Below are 6,000 nucleotides of genomic sequence, written 5' to 3'. Positions count from 1 at the left end.
ATCTGTATACTGACAATTTTGCAGACCTATTTTCTTCCCTGTAAAACCTCTGGACCTATTTTTTTCTTGAGGGAAGATTTTTAACTATCTCTTCAATTTATGTAATAGTTATAGGGCTATTTGAGTTTTTTCTTTTTGAACCAGTCTGTAAGATATTTTTTTAGGAATATGTCCATTCAGTAAGTTTGAAAAATTGTTGGCATATATTTATTTGTTCATGGCATTTTCTTACCTTACTTTTTAACGTTCACTTTGTGTGTAGTAACTGTGTTTTAACTTATCATATTGTTAACTTGTGCTTTTTCTCTCCTACTCTTGATCTGTCTTACTAAAGATTATTTTTTAGTTTTTGCTAAAAACTAACCTTTGGCTTTTAAATCTTCTTTATTCTACCCTTATGTTCTATTTAATTTATTTTGACTCCTATTTATTGTCTTTCTTCTGTGTTATTTGGGATTATACTGTTGTTCATTTTATAACTTAAGAAGGATGTTTAATTCATTTTAAAAGAGAGTATAAACTCTACTACAGTATTTGGCCATTATTACTTCATGTATCTTATAATATCGGGTTTTTTCTATTATTTAATTTTTTAATTAAAAACTCTTTTTTGGCAGTGTTTTGCATGGCAGAACTCTGTGTAACAAAGCCTTTGAGTCTTTGAATGCCTAAGATTATTGCCCTCATATGCTGATGGCAGTTCAGTTAAATATAAAATTCTGGGTTCTTGTCCATTAGTACTTTGTAAACACCACTCCATTGTCATCTTACATCCAGTGTTGGTAATGAAAAATCTTATGTCAATCTGATTTTTTTCTTTCTTTTGAAAGCTTTTAGAGTTTTCTCTTGGTTTTTAATATTCTTAAATTACACCAAATGTGTTTAGGGCCGTTTCTGTATCATTTCCCTTTTGCTCTGAGATCTCTCATCTTTCTAAAGATTTTTTTTTTAAAGATTTTATTCATTTGAGAGAGAAAGAGAGAGGGAGAGGGAGTGCATGTGCATGGGGTGGGAGGGGCAGAGGGAGGGAGAGAAGCAGGGAGCCCAATGCTGGGCTCTATCCCAGGACCCTGGGATCATGACCTGAGCTGAAGGCAGATGATTAACCGATGGAGCCACCCAGCCGTCCCTCTGTTGTCTTTTTAAATCTGAGAAATACATCTGTATTTTCTCTTCAAATACTGTTTTTTACCCATTTTTATTTTTTTTCAGGGAATTCCGTTAGTCGGATATTAGCACTCCACTTCTATCCCCCATATCTCATACTTTTTTTTTTTTAATACTTCCTATTTACATGTTCTTGTTTTTTCTTTCTGGGAGATTCCCTCAGTTTGTTCTTCCAATTTGCTAATCCATTCCTCCACTATATCATTCTCTATATCCCAGTGTTTGGGCTCTTTCAGTTATTTTATTTTCATACATAATATTTCTGCTTGCTTTTTTTAAAATTTTTTCATATTGCTAACATCTTTCCTTATTTCTTTTAGTAATTTTAGCAAGATAACTATTTGTCCATTGTTCTAATAGTTCTGTTTCTGATAGATGCCATATTCCAACATGTATTTTTCTTTTGAAATAATTGTGCTCCTCAAATATTTTGTTGATTATTCTTATGAGCTTAGTTTTCCCTGGTAGTATGAGCTTCTTCACCAGTCAGTACTCAGTCCCTGATAGCCCCAAATTGCTCAGTGTGTTGGGGTGGGGTGGGGTCACTGGCCTTTGAGTCTGTCATTCCTAGTTCATAAAGCAATTCTTAGGCTAGAGAGCCGCTCTGCATCACACAGAGAAGAAACATTAGGAGGAAATGCATCTTAAATTGTAACTCACAGCCCTGGGACTTAGAGGGGAAAGGTGCAACTCTTCAAAGTTTCTTAGTTCCTGTCTGTTTTCTTCTAACTTTTCATAAGCTGTTTTAGATTGGGTTCCCCAGGTAAGAGACTGAGATGAAGATTTGTTTGTGGGAATTTATTGGAGTGTGGTCTCAGGAACAACACTTGTAAGGATGTAGGGGAAGCAGGATTGGGTGGGGGTGGGGGGAGTGAACTTTGATGCTGTTGCAGCACGGGTTTAGCTTATCCCACAGGAACTCTGGAGTGAGGAGAGACCTTCAGAATGTCTGACACTGAGGCAAGGGGGATGGAATTTGGTACCATCTTCTCATCCCCATTGACCAGTAATTGAATGCAGGCTATGCCTATTTTCTGGTATGTTTTCATGTTCTGCACTCTTTTCTGGGGTGGTTTCAAGTTTGGTTGTGGTCATTGAGATGGCTTTAGGTTGAGTGGTGATCTCAGGGTGGTTTTGGGTTCAGTGATGGTCTCTTTTTTTTAAGTTTTAGAGAGAGCACGAGTGGGGAGGGGTAGAAGGAGAAGGAGAGAGAGAATCTTAAGTAGGCTCCTTGCTCAGTGTGTAGCCTAATGTGGGGCTCGATCTCACGAACCTGAGATCACGACCTGAACAGAAATCAAGAGGCGGATGCCTAACCAACTGAGCCACCCAAGCACTCCCAGTGATGGTCTCTTGAATGGAGTCATGTTGGTTAATGATTTCTGGAATGGTTTTGGGTTTAGCAGTGGTTTCTGGGGTTGGTGTGGTTTAAGGTTTAGCAGTGTTTCCTAAGGAGGTTCAAATTTAGCACTGGTCATTGGTTGTCTCAGTTTTTTTTTTTTTTTTTTGAGGGGAAAGTTTACGGTGATTTCAGGTTCAGCAGTAATCTCTGGGGTAGTTTTAATTGCTGGGTGGTCTCTGGTGATTTTAGGATGAGCAGTGTTTTTTGGGGTAGTTTCTTTTTAGCTGTGGTCTCGGGTGTTTTTATGTTCAGCAGTGATTCTTGATGGGGTTTCAAGTTTAGCGCTGGTTGTTTGTGTGGTTTCAGGATCAAGGGTGTTATGTGTGGTGGTTTTGAGTTCAGTGGTGATCCCTTGGCTGCTTTCAGGTATAGGAGTTTTCTGGGGGTGGTTTTAAGTTTGGTGATGGTCACTGAGTTTGTTTTGGTGTTTTGAGTTCATCAGTGGTCTTTGGGTTGGTTTTTGTTTCAGTGGCAGTCTCTTGTCTGATTTTGTGTTCAGTAGTGGACTCTGGGTTGGTTTTGGGTTCAGCAGTGGTTTCCAGTATGGTTTCGGAGTTAATAGTGGTGCCTGAAGTGGTTTTAGTTTCAGCCACAGTTTGTGGAGTAGATCTGGGTTCAAAGGTGGTTTTTGTGGTGTTTGTGAATTTGGTGGTGGTCACTGAGGAGGTTGTTTGGGGTGGTTTTGCATTCATCTTTAGTCTCTTGTGTAGCTTGTTCAGCAGCAGTATTTTCTGGGGTGGATTCATTTTCAGAGGTGATTGAAGAAACGTCTAGAGTATGTTCAATAATAATTGGAGTGCTGGTAGATTTATGTAGAATGCTAATAACATCTTGGCTGGGCAGAAAGGAGGCAGCAGGTGTTTTTGAAGGGATTTTTGGAGCAGTTATTTTATGTTGATTGTGAAAGACAAAGTTATCAAGATAAATTATACAACCTGAAAATGGCATTCGATGTGGCTTCTTACAAATTTTTTTAGGTAGATGGTTCTTTTTTGGTTTAATTTTTTTTGTAAAGGTAGCAGTTACTTTCCATTGATGTTTGTGTGATATGTGTGGGAGTCTTTGAAACTGAATAATTCTGCTTTTATGCAAAAGACCATATTTTGAGAAGAATAAAGTGTTTGGGTTTGTTTTCCCACTGAAGACATCCTGTGGGTTTTTTTTTTTTCTTACTCTCACTAGGCTGTAAAAAGAGGAAGGAGACTATTATTCATGAATAAAATAATTATTGAAATTTAGACAAATCAGACATCATTTACATTTGAAGCATATTTTTATTTAGTTACTGAAGTGTATCACACATACATAAAACATAATGTATATATATTTCAATCAATTAAGGTAAATACCTGTGTAACTATAGCACAGATAAAAAAATATATAACATTGCCATCATTCCAGAAGACTCCCTTGGCCCTTTGCAATTTTTATTCTTCCTTTCTCCTCAAAGTTAACCACCATCCTTACTTCTAAAACTTGTGTAGACCTGTTTTCTGAATTTTGTTTGAATGGAATATACAATATAAAGTGATTCATGTATGGCTTCTTTTGTTCAACATTATGTTTATGATATTATCCATGTTGTGTGTAACTGTAATACATTTTTTTGAAGTCACCATAGAGTAAATAGTCCCTTCTATAAATTTACCACAATGTATCCATTCAATACTTTATGAACCTTTAGAATATTTTCAGTGTTTCGTTATTAGAAATGATGCTGCTGTGAACTCCTTGGTGCCTGTGTATTGCTATAGCTGTATAGGCATTTTCTTGGGGGGAATATACTAATGTTGTTTACTTGATGACTCAGTATATACAGATCTTGAATATTAGTGTATAAAACCATACTGTTTCCAAAGTGATTCTACTAACTTGCTCTGCTGGTAGTGTATGAGAATTCCAGTTGCTCCAAACTTCACCAACATTTACTGTTGCCAGTCTTTTAAATTTTAATCATTTTGATTAGTATGTAGTATTATCTCATTATGGTTTGTATTTCCATTTCCCTCTACATATGAGGTGACTCTTACTACAAATATTTAATGGCTACTTGAATATGATCAAAGTCTTAAAGATATTCTATTACCTTCTAGATACTTTAATGTATTGTCTTTTTACTTTGAGATCTACAATTCAGTAGTTGTTTTGGGGAAAGAAAGGTGGGATGATACGAGTTTGGGGTCAGGTCTGATTTTTTTCCCCCAATTTGGATTGTAATTGACTCAGTAATTTTATTGAAAAGAGTATTTTTTCTCTATTGATTTACAGTGTTACCTTTCTTATAGATTAGTTGTCCATATATCTTTGGGTCTGTTTCTGGGTTTTCTGTTTTGTTCTGGGAGTTTTTTTGTTCATCTTTTGCCAAAACCACACATTGTGATCACTCTTGCTTTATATTGTCTTTGTGATCAGTAGAGCAATCCTATGAATGAACCTACCAACTAACTTCCTTCCTTCTTCCCTTCCCTTCTGTTCCTTTCCCTTCCCTTCCTCCTTCCTTCCTTCTTTCCAAGATTATCTTGGCTTTTCTTAAACTTTTGCATTTCTGTGTAAGTTTAATGATTGGTTTGTCAATTTACAGAAAAGACATCTTGTGCTTTTTTTTAAAAAAGATTTTATTTTTAAGTAATCTCTTCACACAACATAGGGCTCAGATTTACAATCCTGAGATCAAGAGTCACGTGCTCTACCAACTGAGCCAGGCAGGCGTCACATCTCGTGTTTTTGGTTGGGATGGTATTGAATCTATAGATCAGTTTGGGAAGAATGATTATTTTTATAATAATGAATCTTCCAATCCATGGACATTTTATGTTTCTCTATATCTTTCCATGTTTAGGCAGATTTTAATTTTTTCTTTATACTGATACCTTGTATAACACCCTTAGTCTCCTAATTTTTTGAATACTGTCTGTTATTTCACTGTTGGGAGGAATATTGAAATCAGTTACTAGTTTTTTTCCCAACCCTTTTTCTCCTAGAATTTAATTTGAATTATTTGTTTACTTTCTTTTATGTCTATAAAGCAATCAATGAGCTTGTTGTACTTTCTATATATTCTCCTACTAGCGACTAGTACAATTTCTGAAAGTTGTACTGTAGCTTCATTATGAGAGCATATAACCATTACATACACATCTCCCTTATATCCATAATTAAATCTTAGTTATACAGGAAAATACATATTCATTACTCATCATGAACACATTTTTGATACCTTTTGTAGCATTTGTTTTTTTTTCTTTTTTCTTATAAATTAGGATATAGTTGGCATATAACATTGTATTAGATTTAGGTGTACAACAATTACATGATTTTGTATACAATGCAAAATGCTCACTATAGTAAGTTTACTTAACATCCATCACCACACATAGTCAGTTTTTTTTCTTATGATGAGAACTTTTAAAGATCTACTTTCTTAGTAGCTT

This window comes from Callorhinus ursinus, unplaced genomic scaffold (genome assembly GCF_003265705.2).
Source record: "Callorhinus ursinus isolate GAN/ISIS: 27379988/994484 unplaced genomic scaffold, GSC_fseal_2.0 scaffold4, whole genome shotgun sequence".
NCBI classification, from domain to species: domain Eukaryota; kingdom Metazoa; phylum Chordata; class Mammalia; order Carnivora; family Otariidae; genus Callorhinus; species Callorhinus ursinus.
This window is presented reverse-complemented; position numbering follows the sequence as displayed.